This window comes from Cydia splendana, chromosome 15 (assembly GCF_910591565.1).
Source record: "Cydia splendana chromosome 15, ilCydSple1.2, whole genome shotgun sequence".
In the NCBI taxonomy this organism is placed as follows: Eukaryota; Metazoa; Arthropoda; class Insecta; order Lepidoptera; family Tortricidae; genus Cydia; species Cydia splendana.
Window position 1 is genome coordinate 9083942 of NC_085974.1, and position 20937 is coordinate 9104878.

The following is a 20937-nucleotide window of genomic DNA, read 5'->3' on the forward strand; positions in this document are numbered from 1 at the left end:
CTGATTTTTACAAGTTCCAATATCCATCCAATCCATTAAAAAAACAGTAGCTCGTAGAATATAATGAAAATTCGTAATGATATCCATTGCACTGTTTACTACGTGTAATGCTCTTAACAATTTGAAATGAGCCCATCACATTGGTTGTTGGCGCTTTAAGTGGCGTACTACCGCGTAATTAATTTCCACTTCAGATATTCATAACCATGAAATTCCATGTCAAACTGAATATTAATCGGGCATTTACTCCCAAGCAATATAACTATATTTCACACTTCTGTTAATGAGCAGAGCCATCGAAACGTCAGAATTCTAATTTTATCGCTCGTAAAATGGCAGTGAAGTGTTGGAAATTTTAACAGCTGTTTAAGGAAATGTTTGGACGTGTTGTTAATTCTATTTCCCCTTCATTGCACAACGTGCTTGTATTATTTATAGGGGGTTATTCAATTGGGTGGAAGTCATATTGAATTTATTCTTTTGAATTGAAAATGTTGGGACACTTGAAAGCCTCTTTTACGCTACCTGTCCTGGAGTAGTTTTCCATCAGTTTACATTATGATATATTTCTATATTCAGCGTCATACTCATACCATTTTACTTTTCTAATTTTCGTACCTCCTCGATAATCTCCAAGAATTGCTTATTTAATTTCATGTTATTGGTTCCTTGTCATCCTATCAGTACAGGAAAGTCCTGTACTGATAGGATGGTCATTCTTCTACATGACAGCGTGATAAAACGGTGTCCGTCACTTTTTATCCCAAGGTGTTAAAAAGTGACAATTATTTTATCACGTGGATAAAGATGGATAAAGCCATCCATAATACGCCAGCTGGTTGAGAAAAAATTCTACCTCCGCTTTGTCACTACATGTCAGTGTGTTTTTTTTTTATAGGTTTACGAGTTTTTGTCTCACAGTTAAGATCAGGCCTGGTGCTATACTGCTTTCTATCACTTTTGCCTAGAACCGGCAGGTCGACTTTCACAGGAAGCTCGTATGATATAAAACAATGATCTTGTTTTTCTTGATACTTTGTGACACACATATTGTGCCGTACCTTTTTATTGCTCGTTAATTATTTATAATAAGGCCAGATATCCGGTGCAGTAAACGTACAATTTATGGACTTATCATGGTCGCGTTTTTTTATAGTATTTGTCGGCTTGATTTGACCAAATTGGGATAACGACTCAATTTGAGATGAAGTTGAATAAACTCTGTTCTTAATTCAACGGGTTAATCTTATTACGTCGAACAAAGCAACCGTCAATAATTTCAAAGTTCTTACTGTTTAAAAAAATGTGCTCATCTATTTCTAAAATCATCCTTTCGTCAAAACTTTAAATGCATGCAGAACAGTTTTACCAACTGCGCATTTTACTACAGAAATGCGCAATAGAAATTTTCCAGCGTTGGAGTTCCAGCGGTGCCGGTGTGGCGAAAGGATTAAAACGTCTGTTCATATATTTGTGCCTCTACTTACCCTCTTCCTTGCGTCTTCGTCTTTCTTTAGATCCTTGAGTTTTCCTTTAACTTTGTTCTTTTGCCTTGTTTCTGCTATTTGTACTGTCCAGTTAACAAATGGTTCGGTACGCCACTTTAAAATTAGAACACTAGATTTATATCTTTTTTACGTGCTTTTTTAAAAGTTTTAAATGGGACTACGTTTAAAGCTCGAGCCTGAGTCTTTTGACACCTAGCTGACGCTAGCTAATGTAGATGTAGCCAGGCAAACCTTTGTGAAATTAAATATACATAGAGCAAAGGAAACAAGGAGCTTTTCATGGACTCAATTTTCATTGCTATCAAGCAATATCACAGTCAGCAAGAGCATTCTTACGCGTTGCTCTAGCACGCAACATAAAAAGCCTATTAATTAACGCAGTTAGTCAGCAATGTCAGCATAATTGCTTGTCTAATCACACGTTTTTAGTCGATGATTGATTGTTTTTATTCTTTTCAGCTTACTGCAAGGCAGAACCGGTTTTAATTTGGCAATTGGATCAGATCAGCTCGATAATACCGTCTAGACCAAGACTGTAGGCTACCAGATTTACGATATTCAGGCCACGTGGGAGCCGTTTACCTTTACCTAATACTAGAGACAACTAACTAATAAAGACTGAGACATCTAAGCAAGTCTTAAGTATTATTAGAAAGAAGCGTTCCTCATAATTATTGTAGATGATGTGATATTAGCGCGGTCTCAGTCCTATTTGTATCTATTATTTTGCTGTGCGCTTGTTTTAGATATACCATCTAATTTTAATTTAGCGCACAGTAGATGAGAGTAGATACCTACATAGTATTTGAGCGTGTGACAGCATCTACATGAGAAAATTTTAAGTTGATAGTCTATAGGTTAATTATTTACTTGTCTCTGTATTTACCTAAAACACTTCCCACTAGAATTCTAAATTAGCCTATAAAGGCTACGACTGGCGTTTATGACAAATGAGCTCCATTGTCCGAGCGATTGGAGTTTAACGTATTGGAAAATTACTTATTAGTCAAAATTATCTGTCTAAATACCAGAAATATTATGACTTGTTGACTTGCACTGTAAAATAAATCACCAACAACAATTTATGTATATTTAATGATACCTTATCGTTTCTTGAAGAATATGTATAGCTTTTAAGTGGAGGTATACAATTTTGTAGCAAATACTAAACTGCAAGACGTAAATTTACATAAGACCTAAACCATGTCTAACCTACAAACCTAGTAAATCTATTGTCATTGATTTCTGCGGGTGGCATATCTGGGTGTCATAAAATTGAGCCAACACGGCTGCCTAGAATATTCAAATATCAGAAATTTGTCAAGTAAGATAGTTTTGATTTTGTATTGAAATGTACGAGCATATTTTCGTGCGTATTTGATCCCATCATAAACATAAATGTAAAATAAAATGAGAGCCAAGTTCAATATTAAGAATATGCGTCGTTGTTGACTTCGCCGGAAAAAGAATTGAAATCTATATGGGTGCCAAGTTCTAGTTCGCTTGAAATGTAATTAAAGTTCAGGATTTGACTTTGCTAATTTTTACGTACATGCTATGTTATATTTGTCTATGTTACTTTTCTAAATAATAGTTTGTTGATATAAAAACTTACCAGGCATTGCCAAAAAAACTGTAAAATCCCCAGTAATAACCCCAATATTGATTTAAAACTTGGTGATTACTACGGGACACAATCGGCTTATAATCCTGGGGGCGTATGAAACAAACTAGACCGAGCTGAATTATCGCCAAAGGCCGATTATCAGTGAAACCTGCGCAGGCGTCGGTCGGTGAATAATTGCACCAATGAAACCTAATAAATACATCTAATGCGTTCTTTTATACTGACATAAGAGCTGCAGTTAACGCAGCGGTAATATCACAGTTATAATTAATTTATTGCGAGAAAACCGGTTAATTTGGCTTGTGAGATGCTTACATTTTATGAGATTAATATAATCATGCGAGAAGATTAGTTTATTGATCAAGATATAGCGTCGTTAAAGTTTACCGCTCATCTGTCATGTTTGTGTAGTCTTCAATTTCATTACGGTTTTTATAACGACTTTGATCTTGATCTTTGATCATACGTCACTAACATATGATGAGGCTGATGAGAGCATCTTGTTTATACAACTTCGCATCAACAAAAACTTGTTTTTTAGGGTTCCGTACCCAAAGGGTAAAAACGGGACCCTATTACTAAGACTCCACTGTCTGTCTGTCTGTCTCCAGGCTGTATCTCATGAACCGTGATAACTAGACAGTTGAAATTTTCACAGATGATGTATTTCTGTTGCCGCGATAACAACAAATACTAAAAAGTACGGAACCCTCGGTGGGCGAGTCCGACTCGCACTTGTCCGTTTTTTTTCGTTTTTATTGAAACTTTTCGTTCCTCCACCTACCATTCAAAAGTTCATTCGTTTCTGTTCCATAGGATAAAATATCACAATAAACATGTGTTTATTTCCATATCCTCACACAGTCTCATAGTTTCAGTAAAACATTTTCATTTACGTTCTTTAAAACATCTTGCAAAATAAACGAGAGCAGAAGCGGCCATTAAGTAAGTACATAATTTAACGCTTGAAGGTGTAGTAGTGTATTTAGCTAGGGTTGTCCTCAAAGGACTTTTTATACCAATACCGGTATATTAACCGGTGTTTAGTCCAGTATGGACTTTGTAACATTGAAATTTCGTTCCAAATGTTTTTACACCCGAAAATGTACATGGGACCATGTTCTACATATCGATTTGCCACAAGCGTTTGTGTAAAAATAGTTACGTAAAAAAATACTGTGACAAACTAGTAGCTGTATTTATTTTGGTACCGAAACCGTGGTTCGAGCGAAACTAAATTTTAAGCCGATGTTTGTCCAACATTTGCATCAGCAATGTTTGTTGTGCAAAGTTTGCGAGTGCTTGTTGGGAAAGCTTGTACAAAATGCGCTTTATGAAATATGCAACGTGCGCTGAGGAGCTTTTAATGAGCCTTCTATATAGGTGCTGTAATTAGAAAAGCTTTTGCGGCGAATCCAATTTTCAAGTTCTTTTGTAATAATTTGGAAAAACCTTATTAGGAAAACGTGATTTTTAGTAAGACGCTTTTAGAAAGTAAAGTAGAAGTTCCTTTATATTTGTGCTTATTAATTAAATGCAAATATCAAACTAAACTTAATTATCGTAAGTTTCCGTTGGTACGTAGGTAAATATGTAAACACATATTGGTTGAATAACTTTTTATAAGTTATTTAGATGATTTATATCTTGGATCGGACGAATGACCCGCTCGACCCGTCTGTTTAATGCTGCGACATCCATCACTTGTCATTGTGGTTTAATTTGATCGAATAGGGCATGAGCCCCTCATTCTTAAAAAAGGAGTTTCTGTGCTAGTTGCCTTTTCACAAGCAAATACCCGTGGGTTTGATCGAGTGGTGTCCTCGGTGTATCGTCTACTTAATCCTATGTCATTTGTTACTCTTAATCTTCGTTATGGTTCTTCAGATCACCATGGTCCTTGTTGTGTCGTTTTAGACCTCACAATTGGTAGTGTGTGTGAACCTAGCATATCAAGTGCTAGCATCTCAAACTTTTATGAGAGTTCTAGTAGCATCCCTAATAGTTCTACAGTTCTAGATGGTTTTTTTAAATAGTTCTGCTCATTTTCGCGAAAAAAATGAAATTTTAAAATGAGATGCTAACTTCACATTTTGACACTCCAGCATCCCAGCCATTACCCACTCCACAGCCTCGAAATAGCATTTAAATGAAAGATACTAACATTTCTAGACGATATATAATGAGTTCTAGTCAAAACTGTAAAAAATTTTTTTTTCATATATGTATGGGACACGAACATGAAAAATAATTCTAGGTAAATTCTGATTAATGCTAAGTTTGAGCAAAAATCCCAGTTTGGACAACCAGCATCTCAGCAGTTCTGGATAGCCAGCTCCCACGTGCACTAGAATAACCACAGTTCTATCTTCTAGAAGGAAATTTGACAGAGTTTTGATAGACTATGTCCGAAAATAGTCTCGAAATCGAGTAAATGCTAAGTTCTGAGCGTAGCATCCCAGCCAATGAAAATCTGATACCCAGCATCTCAGCAGTTCTGGATAGCCAGCTCCCACGTGCACTAGAATAACCACAGTTCTATCTTCTAGAAGAAAATTTGACAGAGTTTTGATATAATATCTCCGAAAATAGTCTCAAAATCGAGTAAATGCTAAGTTCTCAGCGTAGCATCCCAGCCAATGCCGGTCTGATATCCAGCATCTCAGCAGTTCTGGATAGGCAGCTCCCTAGTGCACTAGAATAACCATAGTTCTATCTTCTAGAACGAAATTTGGCAGAGTTTTGGAGGATTATGTATGAAATAATCTCGAAATCGAGAAATAGCTAAGTTCGGAGCTTAGCATCCCAGCCAATGCGGGCTAGATACCTAGCATCTCAGCAGTTCTGGATAGCAAGCACCCTAGTGAATTAGAATACATGCAGTTCTATCTTCTAGAACGAAATTTGGCAAAGTTTTGAAAGATAGTCTTTCAAAACTCCGAAAAAAGTATCGAAATCGAGGAATTGCTAAGTTCTGAGCTTGGCATCCCAGCCAATGCAGGTCAGACACCCTGCATCTCAGCAGTTCTGGATAGCCAGCTCCCTAAAGCACTAGAATAACCACAGTTCTATCTTCTAGAAGGAAATTTGACAGAGTTTTGATAGACTATGTCCGGACATAGTATCGAAGTCTCGAAATCGACTAAATGCTAAGTTGTGAGCTTAGCATCCCAGCTAATGCAGGTCTGATACCCAGCATCTTAGCAGTTCTGGATAGCTAGCTCCGTAGTGCTCTAGAATAACTACAGTTCTATCTTCTAGAAGGAAATTTGACAGAATTTTGATAGACTATCTCCGAAAATAGTCTCGAAATCGAGTAAATGCAAAGTTCTGAGCGTAGCATCCCAGCCAATGCAGGTCTGATACCCAGCATCTCAGCAGTTCTGGATAGGCAGCTCTCTATTGCAATAGAATAACCACAGTTCTATCTTCTAGAACGAAATTTGGCAGAGTTTTGGAGGATTATGTTTGAAATAGTCTCGAAATCGAGAAATAGCTAAGTTCGGAGCTTAGCATCCCAGCCAATGCGGGCTAGATACCTAGCATCTCAGCAGTTCTGGATAGCAAGCACCCTAGTGAATTGGAATACATGCAGTTCTATCTTCTAGAACGAAATCTGGCAAAGTTTTGAAAGATAGTCTTTCAAAACTCCGAAAAAAGTATCGAAATCGAGGAATTGCTAAGTTCTGAGCTTGGCATCCCAGCCAATGCAGGGCAGACACCCAGCATCTCAGCAGTTCTGGATAGCCAGCTCCCTAGAGCACTAGAATAACCACAGTTCTATCTTCTAGAAGGAAATTTGACAGAGTTTTGATAGACTATGTCCGGAAATAGTATCGAAATCGAGAAATAGCTAAGTTGTGAGCATTGCATCCCAGCCAATGCGGGTCAGACACCCAGCATCTCAGCAGTTCTGGATAGCCAGCTCCCAATTGCGCTAGAATAACCACAGATCTATCTTCTAGAAGGAAATTTGACAGAGTTTTGATAGACTATCTCTGAAAATAGTCTCGTAATCGAGTAAATGCTAAGTTCTGAGCGTAGCATCCCAGCCAATGCAGGTCTCATACCCAGCATCTCAGCAATTCTGGATAGGCAGCTTCCTAGTGCACAAGAATAACCACAGTCCTATCTTCTAGAACGAAATTTGGCAGAGTTTTGGAGGATTATGTTTGAAATAGTCTCGAAATTGAGAAATAGCTAAGTTCGGAGCTTAGCATCCCAGCCAATGCGGGCTAGATAGCTAGCATCTCAGCAGTTCTGGATAGCAAGCACCCTAGTGAGTTAGAATACATGCAGTTCTATCTTCTAGAACGAAATTTAGCAAAGTTTTGAAAGATAGTCTTTCAAAACTCCGAAAAAAGTATCGAAATCGAGGAATTGCTAAGTTCTGAGCGTAGCATCCCAGCCAATGCAGGTCTGATACCCAGCATCTCAGCAGTTCTGGATAGCCAGCTCCCTAGAGCACTAGAATAACCACAGTTCTATCTTCTAGAAGGAAATTTGACAGAGTTTTGATAGACTATCTCTGAAAATAGTCTCGTAATCGAGTAAGTGCTAAGTTCTGAGCGTAGCATCCCAGCCAATGCAGGTCTGATACTCAGCATCTCAGCAGTTCTGGATAGCAAGCACCCTACTGAATTAGAATACATACAGTTCATCCTCTAGAACGAAATTTGGCAAAGTTTTGAAAGATAGTCTTCCAAAACTCCGAAAAAAGTATCGAAATCGAGGAATTGCTAAGTTCTGAGCTTGGCATCCCAGCCAATGCAGGGCAGACACCCAGCATCTCAGCAGTTCTGGATAGCCAGCTCCCTAGAGCACTAGAATAACCACAGTTCTATCTTCTAGAAGGAAATTTGACAGAGTTTTGATAGACTATGTCCGGAAATAGTATCGAAGTCTCGAAATCGAGAAATAGCTAAGTTGTGAGCATTGCATCCCAGCCAATGCGGGTCAGACACCCAGCATCTCAGCAGTTCTGGATAGCCAGCTCCCAATTGCGCTAGAATAACCACAGATCTATCTTCTAGAAGGAAATTTGACAGAGTTTTGATAGACTATCTCTGAAAATAGTCTCGTAATCGAGTAAATGCTAAGTTCTGAGCGTAGCATCCCAGCCAATGCAGGTCTCATACCCAGCATCTCAGCAATTCTGGATAGGCAGCTTCCTAGTGCACAAGAATAACCACAGTTCTATCTTCTAGAACGAAATTTGGCAGAGTTTTGGAGGATTATGTTTGAAATAGTCTCGAAATTGAGAAATAGCTAAGTTCGGAGCTTAGCATCCCAGCCAATGCGGGCTAGATAGCTAGCATCTCAGCAGTTCTGGATAGCAAGCACCCTAGTGAGTTAGAATACATGCAGTTCTATCTTCTAGAACGAAATTTAGCAAAGTTTTGAAAGATAGTCTTTCAAAACTCCGAAAAAAGTATCGAAATCGAGGAATTGCTAAGTTCTGAGCGTAGCATCCCTGCCAATGCAGGTCTGATACCCAGCATCTCAGCAGTTCTGGATAGCCAGCTCCCTAGAGCACTAGAATAACCACAGTTCTATCTTCTAGAAGGAAATTTGACAGAGTTTTGATAGACTATCTCTGAAAATAGTCTCGTAATCGAGTAAGTGCTAAGTTCTGAGCGTAGCATCCCAGCCAATGCAGGTCTCATACCCAGCATCTCAGCAATTCTGGATAGGCAGCTCTCTAGTGCACTAGAATAACCACAGTAATCTTCTACAACGAAATTTGGCAGAGTTTTGGAGGATTATGTTTGAAATAGTCTCGAAATTGAGAAATAGCTAAGTTCGGAAAATTCGAAAACAGACAACTAAAACTCATCGAGACAATTCTAAAAACCCCTTACACAATTAGGTTGCGTTGTTTTATCACAGAGTTCCTATGGCCACCTCCTGTCTCCATCATCAGATCAGTTCGACAGTACCATATTATTGTATTGTCATCAGAACTACATACAGCTGCCAATTTTCATGACGCTACGCTCCTTGGAAGATGGTTAAATTAGTTACTTTAGATTCCATTACATAGTTAGTTACATACAGGTCGACCTAATAAAAGCTTGTTAAAAACAATGTCTTCCGCTGCCGCGTCGCTATGTCTGTATGTTCGCGATATACTCATACGGCGCGATTCGGGAAATGAATTAGAGATGGTGGCAATGGTACCTTTTGCCGTGGAACGTCACATATCTTTACTAGGTATTTCATATCTAGTGCATCTCTAATTCATTTCCCGAAATGAAACAAAAGAAAATCAACACACAACAATAACGTTCACAACCCACGACGCCGGACCTGATGGCTACGTGACGGTTTGTGCCTTTAAATGTGGACTCTACATATTGATAATATGTTTTATTTTATTACATCGTTTCACAGAAGCATACTATATACGTTTTTTGGCGTCTCATTCATTATTTCATTATGTAAACAATCAAGGTACCTACGTGGTCTTGTATATAATATATGTAAGGTAGACTCGGTTTATCGTAATTATATCGTAGCAGTTTTTACTTAATCGCGGATATTTTGTTTATGAAGGTTTGTTATACTATATTATTTTTCATCACACTCGCTCAGTAAATGTGGAATTGCACGCAGGTGTAGCGGGAGTTATAGAAAAAGCGTTCTCCCTAGGGAGTTATGAAGTTTCTAGTGCCATAATTAACAGTTTTTAGGGTTCCGTACCCAAAGGGTAAAACGGGACCCTATTACTAAGACTCCGCTGTCCGTCCGTCCGTCCATGTTTCCTTCTGTCACCAGGCTGTATCTCGTGATCTGCGATAGCTAGACAGCTGAAATTTTCTCAGATGATGTATTTCTGTTGCCGCTATAACAATAAATACTAAAAACAGAATAAAATAAAGATTTAAGTGGGGCTCCCATACAACAAACGTCATTTTTGACCGAAGTTAAGCAACGTCGGGCGGGGCCAGTACTTGGATGGGTGACCGTTTTTATAGATAATGGTACGGAACCCTTCGTGTGTGTGCGAGTCCGACTCGCACTTGGCCGGTTTTTTGTCTTTATACTTAATTTTTGTATCGCAAGTGTGATGAAAAACATTGTGTGTAACTCGGGGCGTAATAATATTGCAAACTCGAGTCTATACTTACTCTCGTTTGCAATATTCAACTTACGCCCCATGTTGCACAATGTACTATAGTTTAGTACATTGTGCAACATGTTACAAAATAATTTGTCTAGCAAGTATGAATGTGTCATGTGTTTTCTTTATTTTATTTATGAGTTTTACCATGCGAAAACATCAAACCCATGACCGGCACAAAAGGGGTATTTTTAAACAATCTTATCATCAAGTGCACATGCAAAATAGAATTTTACGTAAGAACCAAAATGACCGATGTAACTACTCGTGACCTAACGATTATAGGCTATCAAGAACTGCTGAGATGCTGGGTGTCTGACCCGCATTGGCTGGGATGCTAGCTCAGAACTTTGCCATTTCTCGAATTTCAGACTATTTCAAACAAAATCCTCCAAAACTCTGCCAAATTTCGTTCTAGAAGATAGAACTGTGGTTATTCTAGTGCACTAGGGAGCTGACTATCCAGAACTGCTGAGATGCTGGGTATCAGACTTGCATTGGCTGGGATGCTACGCTCAGAACTTAGCAATTCCTCGATTAAAATACTTTTTTGGAGTTTTGAAAGACTATCTGTCAAAACTTTGCCAAATTTCGTTCTAGAAGATAGAACTGCATGTACTCCAATTCACTAGGGTGCTTGCTATCCAGAACTGCTGAGATGCTGGGTATCAGACCTACATTAGCTGGTATGCTAAGCTCACAACTTAGCATTTAGTCGATTTCGAGACTTCGATACTATTTCCGGACATAGTCTACCAAAACTCTGTCAAATTTCCTTCTAGAAGATAGAACTGTGGTTATTCTAGTGCTCTAGGGAGCTGCCTATCCAGAACTGCTGAGATGCTGGGTATCAGACCTGCATCGGCTGGAATGCTAAGCTCAGAACTTAGCATTTACTCGATTTCGAGACTATTTTCGGAGATAGTGTATCAAAACTCTGTCAAATTTCCTTCTAGAAGATAGAACTGTAGTTATTCTAGAGCACTACGGAGCTAGCTATCCAGAACTGCTGAGATGCTGGGTATCAGACCTGCATTAGCTGGGATGCTAAGCTCACAACTTAGCATTTAGTCGATTTCGAGACTTCGATACTATGTCCGGACATAGTCTATCAAAACTCTGTCGAATTTCCTTCTAGAAGATAGAACTGTGGTTATTCTAGTGCTCTAGGGAGCTGGCTATCCAGAACTGCTGAGATGCTGGGTGTCTGACCTGCATTGGCTGGGATGCCAAGCTCAGAACTTAGCAATTCCTCGATTTCGATACTTTTTTCGGAGTTTTGAAAGACTATCTTTCAGAACTTTGCCAGATTTCTTTCTAGAAGATAGAACTGCATGTACTCCAATTCACTAGGGTGCTTGCTATCCAGAACTGCTGAGATGCTGGGTATCAGACCTGCATTAGCCGGGATGCTAAACTCACAACTTAGCATTTAGTCGATTACGAGACTTCGATACTATTTCCGGACATAGTCTATCAAAACTCTGTCAAATTTCCTTCTAGAAGATAGAACTGTGGTTATTCTAGTGCTCTAGGGAGCTGCCTATCCAGAACTGCTGAGATGCTGGGTATCAGACCTGCATTGGCTGGAATGCTAAGCTCAGAACTTAGCATTTACTCGATTTCGAGACAATTTTCGGAGATAGTGTATCAAAACTCTGTCAAATTTCCTTCTAGAAGATAGAACTGTAGTTATTCTAGAGCACTACGGAGCTAGCTATCCAGAACTGCTGAGATGCTGGGTATCAGACCTGCATTAGCTGGGATGCTAAGCTCACAACTTAGCATTTAGTCGATTTCGAGACTTCGATACTATGTCCGGACATAGTCTATCAAAACTCTGTCAAATTTCCTTCTAGAAGATAGAACTGTGGTTATTCTAGTGCTCTAGGGAGCTGGCTATCCAGAACTGCTGAGATGCTGGGTGTTTGACCTGCATTGGCTGGGATGCCAAGCTCAGAACTTAGCAATTCCTCGATTTCGATACTTTTTTCGGAGTTTTGAAAGACTATCTTTCAAAACTTTGCCAAATTTCGTTCTAGAAGATAGAACTGCATATATTCTAATTCACTAGGGTGCTTGCTATCCAGAACTGCTGAGATGCTTGGTATCAGACCTGCATTAGCTGGGATGCTAAGCTCAGAACTTAGCAATTCCTCGATTTCGATACTTTTTTCGGAGTTTTGAAAGACTATCTTTCAAAACTTTGCCAAATTTCGTTCTAGAAGATAGAACAGCATATATTCTAATTCACTAGGGTGCTTGCTATCCAGAACTGCTGAGATGCTAGGTATCTAGCCCGCATTGGCTGGGATGCTAAGCTCCGAACTTAGCTATTTCTCGATTTCGAGACTATTTCAAACATAATTCTCCAAAACTCTGCCAAATTTCGTTCTAGAAGATAGAACTATGGTTATTCTAGTGCACTAGAGAGCTGCCTATCCAGAACTGCTGAGATGCTGGGTATCAGACCTGCATTGGCTGGGATGCTACGCTCAGAACTTAGCATTTACTCGATTTCGAGACTATTTTCGGAGATAGTCTATCAAAATTCTGTCAAATTTCCTTCTAGAAGATAGAACTCTAGTTATTCTAGAGCACTATGGAGCTAGCTATCCAGAACTGCTGAGATGCTGGGTATCAGACCTGCATTAGCTGGGATGCTAAGCTCACAACTTAGCATTTAGTCGATTTCGAGACTTCGATACTATGTCCGGACATAGTCTATCAAAACTCTGTCAAATTTCCTTCTAGAAGATAGAACTGTGGTTAGTCTAGTGCTCTTGGGAGCTGGCTATCCAGAACTGCTGAGATGCTGGGTGTCTGACCTGCATCGGCTGGGATGCCTAGCTCAGAACTTAGCAATTCCTCGATTTCGATACTTTTTTCGGAGTTTTGAAAGACTATCTTTCAAAACTTTGCCAGATTTCGTTCTAGAAGATAGAACTGCATGTACTCCAATTCACTAGGGTGCTTGCTATCCAGAACTGCTGAGATGCTGGGTATCAGACCTGCATTAGCTGGGATGCTAAGCTCACAACTTAGCATTTAGTCGATTTCGAGACTTCGATACTATTTCCGGACATAGTCTATCAAAACTCTGTCAAATTTTCTTCTAGAAGATAAAACTGTGGTTTTTCTAGTGCTCTAGGGGCTGCCTATCCAGAACTGCTGAGATGCTGGGTATCAGACCTGCATTGGCTGGAATGCTAAGCTCAGAACTTAGCATTTACTCGATTTCGAGACTATTTTCGGAGATAGTGTATCAAAACTCTGTCAAATTTCCTTCTAGAAGATAGAACTGTAGTTATTCTAGAGCACTACGGAGCTAGCTATCCAGAACTGCTGAGATGCTGGGTATCAGACCTGCATTAGGTGGGATGCTAAGCTCACAACTTAGCATTTAGTCGATTTCGAGACTTCGATACTATGTCCGGACATAGTCTATCAAAACTCTGTCAAATTTCCTTCTAGAAGATAGAACTGTGGTTATTCTAGTGCTCTAGAGAGCTAGCTATCCAGAACTGCTGAGATGCTGGGTGTCTGACCTGCATTGGCTGGGATGCCAAGTAGTGTTGAGTCGCTCACTCGTGAGGCACCTCATTTGTACCACTCATTTTGTTAATTTGTCGCAGTACTTCATACCGCAAAAATGTCTTACATCACTCCTCTATTCATTTTACTCATTTACTCGCGCGCATCACAAACACCTCTTGCCACACAAATCATTCACACACTTCAAATTTAAAAAAACTCTTATCCTTTCAATTTCACTCGCGACCTTCAAAACTCATACGCTCCTCATAACCTCGCAAGAGAGTCCCTGGATCGCGCGAGGCGCTCGAGGTGCTCGCCCGCTCGCCGACACTCAATACTCAAATGAAGAAACGAGTAATGGACGTAATGGTCCACACTGTCAACTGCCGAACTACAAACCTTATTGCAACGACAAAAGGTCCACCGAGAAAAGCATTGAGTTTGTACCGCTCACCGCCTCTCTGTGACATGAACACCTCAAAAATCCTTTCAAAATGAAACAAAGAATTAGAAATACCCAAAGAGGGAGTGAGACAGACACGCGCCGTACTTCAATATCGCCTCGCGTCACCACCGAAAATACGTTAAAAATTAAACACGAAAGACAACAAGCGTAAGCGCTGCAAGCTTTCATACATCTTACGCCTTTTTGATCCTAACTTACGTGTCAAAATGGCGCGAGAAATCAGTCTCAAAACGAATTTCGACGTGTTGCTTCTCTGTCGCACTTGTAAATTCGTACGTAAGTGTGACAGGGAGGCAAAATGACGAACTTGGTTCGCGGTACGCCCTCTGTATACCAGGCGGGCATTTACGAAGCTTGCTTAGAAACAGAAATCCCTTAAGTAACTAAAATATTATTGAAATATAATACGGTAGCGTACACAATTTATGATAATTTCAATAAGTTTCAAGTTTATTAAATAAAAAGTAAGTATAATTTTCATAGGTAAAATAAAAATGTAGATGTAAATTATACCGATTTGAATTTGCAATACTTTTTATTAACATTCTTTGTAAACGACTTCGAACTGTCAAGTTTTGATTATGACATATTTATATTTATTTTGTTCGTACTTCGTTCACTACCTAGTTAATTTTAGTTCTCTACTACCTAATACCTAGTGATAATTCTTATAATCATAACAAAATATGGACATAGTTTTTGCCAGTAAATATACCCGCGGATCTTCCTTGGTGCCTTTTGCATGAAAAAATGAAGTGTAAATGTAGCCGGCGGCGGCCGGCGCGAATGGTGCTTTGTTTATTATCATATTGATGATATTACTGTTAAATTATCTGAGGTGGTAAGTTAGTCACTTCTATATAATAATGACTAGTGAAAATATTGAATTTGTTCTCCTTAGTTTGTTAAAAATGTGGTAGTTTTATGGTTAATAGATACTTATGAAATATATCACTACATATTATAAAACAAAGTCCCCCGCCGCGTCTGTCTGTTTGTGGGTTTGTTTGTATGTTCGCGATAGACTTAAAAACTACTGGACGGATTTTCATGTGGTTTTCACCTATCAAAAGAGTGATTCTTGAGGAAGGTTTAGGTGTATAATTTGCTAACCCATGCGAAGCCGGGGCGGGTCGCTAGTGATTATTATACTTAAAATTATATCAAGTAGCAAGGAGGAGGTCTAAACAATCTAACAATAAAAAAGAGCTACATTAGAACAAGTTTCATAAAAGCAGCAAATTAAGTTAGGTACTTTATGTTCTTAGTTTGATTCTAAAATTATCTTTCTCCTAAAAGTTCTATTCTTAACCTCCAGAATTGCACTCCAATTAAATATTACTACTTATTTATTTATAAAGGAAGTGATGAATACATAAATATGTATATACATTAAATATTTTTGTCGCCGTTGGAGTTAATGGAATAGTCGACGCTGAATATATGCTAGTACCTCACCTCATTTGAAGTAAGACATTGTAACACCTCATTTTAGAAAATGAGGTACTCATACAAACTCATTTTAAATTGATGTCCTACCCATCACTAATGCCAAGCTCAGAACTTAGCAATTCCTCGATTTCGATACTTTTTTCGGAGTTTTGAAAGACTATCTTTCAAAACTTTGCCAGATTTCGTTCTAGAAGATAGAACTGCATGTATTCCAATTCACTAGGGTGCTTGCTATCCAGAACTGCTGAGATGCTAGGTATCTAGTCCGCATTGGCTGGGATGCTAAGCTCCGAACTTAGCTATTTCTCGATTTCGAGACTATTTCAAACATAATCCTCCAAAACTCTGCCAAATTTCGTTCTAGAAGATAGAACTGTGGTTATTCTAGTGCACTAGGGAGCTGCCTATCCAGAACTGCTGAGATGCTGGGTATCAGACCTGCATTAGGTGGGATGCTAAGCTCACAACTTAGCATTTAGTCGATTTCGAGACTTCGATACTATGTCCGGACATAGTCTATCAAAACTCTGTCAAATTTCCTTCTAGAAGATAGAACTGTGGTTATTCTAGTGCTCTAGAGAGCTAGCTATCCAGAACTGCTGAGATGCTGGGTGTCTGACCTGCATTGGCTGGGATGCCAAGCTCAGAACTTAGCAATTCCTCGATTTCGATACTTTTTTCGGAGTTTTGAAAGACTATCTTTCAAAACTTTGCCAGATTTCGTTCTAGAAGATAGAACTGCATGTATTCCAATTCACTAGGGTGCTTGCTATCCAGAACTGCTGAGATGCTAGGTATCTAGTCCGCATTGGCTGGGATGCTAAGCTCCGAACTTAGCTATTTCTCGATTTCGAGACTATTTCAAACATAATCCTCCAAAACTCTGCCAAATTTCGTTCTAGAAGATAGAACTGTGGTTATTCTAGTGCACTAGGGAGCTGCCTATCCAGAACTGCTGAGATGCTGGGTATCAGACCTGCATTGGCTGGGATACTACGCTCAGAACTTAGCATTTACTCGATTTCGAGACTATTTTCGGAGATAGTCTATCAAAACTGTGTCAAATTTCCTTCTAGAAGATAGAACTGTAATTATTCTAGAGCACTAGGGTTTTAGCTATCCAGAACTGCTGAGATGCTGGGTATCAGACCTGCATTAGCTGGGATGCTAAGCTCACAACTTAGCATTTAGTCGATTTCGATACTTTTTTCGGAGTTTTGAAAGACTATCTTTCAAAACTTCGCCAAATTTCGTTCTAGAAGATAGAACTGCATGTATTCTATTTCAATAGGGTGCTTGCTATCCAGAACTGCTGAGATGCTGGGTATCAGACCTGCATTGGCTGGGATGCTACGCTCAGAACTTAGCATTTACTCGATTTCGAGACTATTTTCGGAGATAGTGTATCAAAACTCTGTCAAATTTCCTTCTAGAAGATAGAACTGTAGTTATTCTAGAGCACTACGGAGCTAGCTATCCAGAACTGCTAAGATGCTGGGTATCAGACCTGCATTAGCTGGGATGCTAAGCTCACAACTTAGCATTTAGTCGATTTCGAGACTTCGATACTATGTCCGGACATAGTCTATCAAAACTCTGTCAAATTTCCTTCTAGAAGATAGAACTGTGGTTATTCTAGTGCTCTAGGGAGCTGGCTATCCAGAACTGCTGAGATGCTGGGTGTCTGACCTGCATTGGCTGGGATGCCAAGCTCAGAACTTAGCAATTCCTCGATTTCGATACTTTTTTCGGAGTTTTGAAAGACTATCTTTCAAAACTTTGCCAAATTTCGTTCGAGAAGATAGAACTGCATGTATTCTAATTCACTTGGGTGCTTGCTATCCAGAACTGCTGAGATGCTAGGTATCTAGCCCGCATTGGCTGGGATGCTAAGCTCCGAACTTAGCTATTTCTCGATTTCGAGATTATTTCATACATAATCCTCCAAAACTCTGCCAAATTTCGTTCTAGAAGATAGAACTATGGTTATTCTAGTGCACTAGGGAGCTGCCTATCCAGAACTGCTGAGATGCTGGATATCAGACCGGCATTGGCTGGGATGCTACGCTGAGAACTTAGCATTTACTCGATTTTGAGACTATTTTCGGAGATATTATATCAAAACTCTGTCAAATTTTCTTCTAGAAGATAGAACTGTGGTTATTCTAGTGCACGTGGGAGCTGGCTATCCAGAACTGCTGAGATGCTGGGTATCAGATTTTCATTGGCTGGGATGCTACGCTCAGAACTTAGCATTTAGTCGATTTCGAGACTTCGATACTATTTCCGGACATAGTCTATCAAAACTCTGTCAAATTTCCTTCTAGAAGATAGAACTGTGGTTATTCTAGTGCACGTGGGAGCTGGCTATCCAGAACTGCTGAGATGCTGGTTGTCCAAACTGGGATTTTTGCTCAAACTTAGCATTAATCAGAATTTACCTAGAATTATTTTTCATGTTCGTGTCCCATACATATATGAAAAAATTTTTTTTTACAGTTTTGACTAGAACTCATTATATATCGTCTAGAAATGTTAGTATCTTTCATTTAAATGCTATTTCGAGGCTGTGGAGTGGGTAATGGCTGGGATGCTGGAGTGTCAAAATGTGAAGTTAGCATCTCATTTTAAAATTTCGTTTTTTTCGCGAAAATGAGCAGAACTATTTAAAAAAACCATCTAGAACTGTAGAACTATTAGGGATGCTACTAGAACTCTCATAAAAGTTTGAGATGCTAGCACTTGATATGCTAGGTTCACACACACCAATTGGTAAATGTCTATTTAAATAGTTACTCATATTATGATTTTTTATCTAAGTAACGCGATACTTTGTTGATAACTCATCTCGTCTTCTATGTTTAGCATCTTTAACTTAATTTACCTAGTTGGAAAGCTTTTATATATAAATCTTCTACGGCGCGACATATTTATACCTCATTAAAAAAACTGGCACATTGACAAAGTGTTTAGTGCTCAAGTGAGACCTTAATCTCAACCTTGCTCGTGCAAGATTGTTCTTAGATTGAGTGGTATTTGATTCAATAATTAATCACTCTTTTTCTGTTAGTTCGTTGCGTTGCGTTATGTGTGGGTGCGATCAATTGATCGATAACTGAGTCCGGCTTATGGTTTATATATTGCAACAACTTAAGTCACCATTTGTTCTTTAGAGTACATGTTGTTTTTGAACTGACTGATGCATTTGATTGAGACGTTGAAATTCGGCATTGCATCATGAACAATAGCGAATGTTTGGACCATAATAGTGCCTTACGGCATAGTTTATTCTGTGAATACTGTATGATAAATACCTTTACGTAATTGTAAAGAAATTTGAGACAAAGAGTTAGAAAGCCGTAAGGGAATATTACATTGTAGTGAAAATTAAATGACGGGAAAATTACAAAATCTCGTACCTAACAAATGTCCACATAAAAGGTATTGGCACAATTTTATTGAGAGTTGAGACACAGTTCTTATACTTTTTAATGCTGTTTGACATAGACCGGGCAATATTTCAGCAAGTATAATAAAACGTATTTAAAGACAAAAGTTTTATATTTGGCTGGTACCTACTACACTTTGCTTTGACTATGTTTCCTCCTGTGATAAGATTTTATGTCACCAAAGTTTCACGAACAAACTCGCGAGAGCGAAATTGCGTGTGAACGCGAGCTAAAGTTTAGCTGCACATGCATGCTCCCGGTTTTACGTCGTGTTTATGACACGCGGCGTGTCAGCTACGTGTGAACAAGTTGCCCGCAGACGTCGCTTGATGCATTTTACGGCTAGTTAAACTGAGATAAGCAAAAGCAACTAAAATAAATCCTTCTGTAGAATGCTGGAAATGCTGGAATCTTCTCGTTCTGTTGTAGATGTTGTTGTATTCGTACTTCAGTATCGTTTTGTTCTTAATGTAAACAAATAAAGCAAAAGTTTAAATATTGACCTATAACTTTATAGAATTGTATTCCTTAGGACCTATTGTATTATTTCGCGATAAAACTGTAAAATTGTATCTATGCAATTGCCTAGTTTGTCTAATACATGCCATACGACTAAATAAATAAATCAAAATACATTCAACATTAATGAGGTGCCAAAACATTTGCTTGTCATGAGCTATTTCATTAAAATGAAAATGTCATCCTCGAGGTCTTTGAGATGTCACGATTAGGTATCTCTTATTTATTTTCAAGACTTAATTTCTATTCTGAATGTCTCTGCCAGTTGTTATGTTTATATGCAAATGGCAATTATTATTTTATTAAAAATACAACTTAGGTGATTAAACATGTTGTTATTGTTAGGTACGTTACCAATCATTTAATCGCATATTTGCCAGTCTCCTTTATCAGTTTCTATGATGAACTAACTTTACCTAATTGGCGTCTGGAACAGCGCCATCTTTTAGGACCTCAAACTAAACAGTCGTAAAGTGGAGAAAACGGTCATCTCCGCAAGATTATGATGAAACCTCGCGGAGTTTTCCATGCCTTTTGTCGAGGAGCCCATAAAACGCCTCATGGCAAGCTCAGAGAAAATTGTGTTTCCGTGAGCCGGCCACTTCATCAGCTTTTATTCAATTTCATCCTAAGACGTTGGTAAAATTTAGTCTAACACAATGCAGTTGCTCCCACGTTTTCAATTATCTTTTTGTTTACGGTAACGGTGAGGTTTAAGTGCCACGCCTCATTCGCATACTAAGTTTCATGTTTTAATAGCGGTATCTATCTCATCACAATAGCAGACAACTAAATTGCTTTCAACAATTCAACACCTTTGCCTTTCGATGTTATGGAGCTTCTGTTTTATTTACACAACGGTATCTAACACATCGTAAGGCTATATCTCATGTTGTTTTGGTATCTTTTTTATATTTAGATGCGAATTCTGCAAGAATGCCATTATGCCACCCAGTTTAGGTGGTCTGCTCACAATAATTGTATTACTTCTTTTTTATCTCACGAACATAAGATCTGTCAGATAAGCTTCTTGCTTCCGTTGACCGCTGTATGTTAATTTTGGCTCATTATCTATGTTTTTTGATTGTTACTTACATCAGATTAGAATACAGATTTCATCATCTTAAGATAACATTTTATTATTAGTTGGAACCGTCGCCACCTTCAACATGATCTAAATTTTGAGATTTGTGTGCGATATCCGCTCTTAATTAAGATTATATTTAAATTAGTACTTAATTGGCATATTGAACTAG

General features: G+C 38.7%; 1 protein-coding gene across 6 annotated transcripts in view; it reads left to right on the forward strand.

The window, feature by feature from the left end:
- LOC134797524 (rap1 GTPase-activating protein 1) overlaps positions 1-20937 on the forward strand; it is a 432711-nt gene that overhangs the window by 260013 nt on the left and 151761 nt on the right. The gene's annotated exons all lie outside the window — the stretch shown is intronic.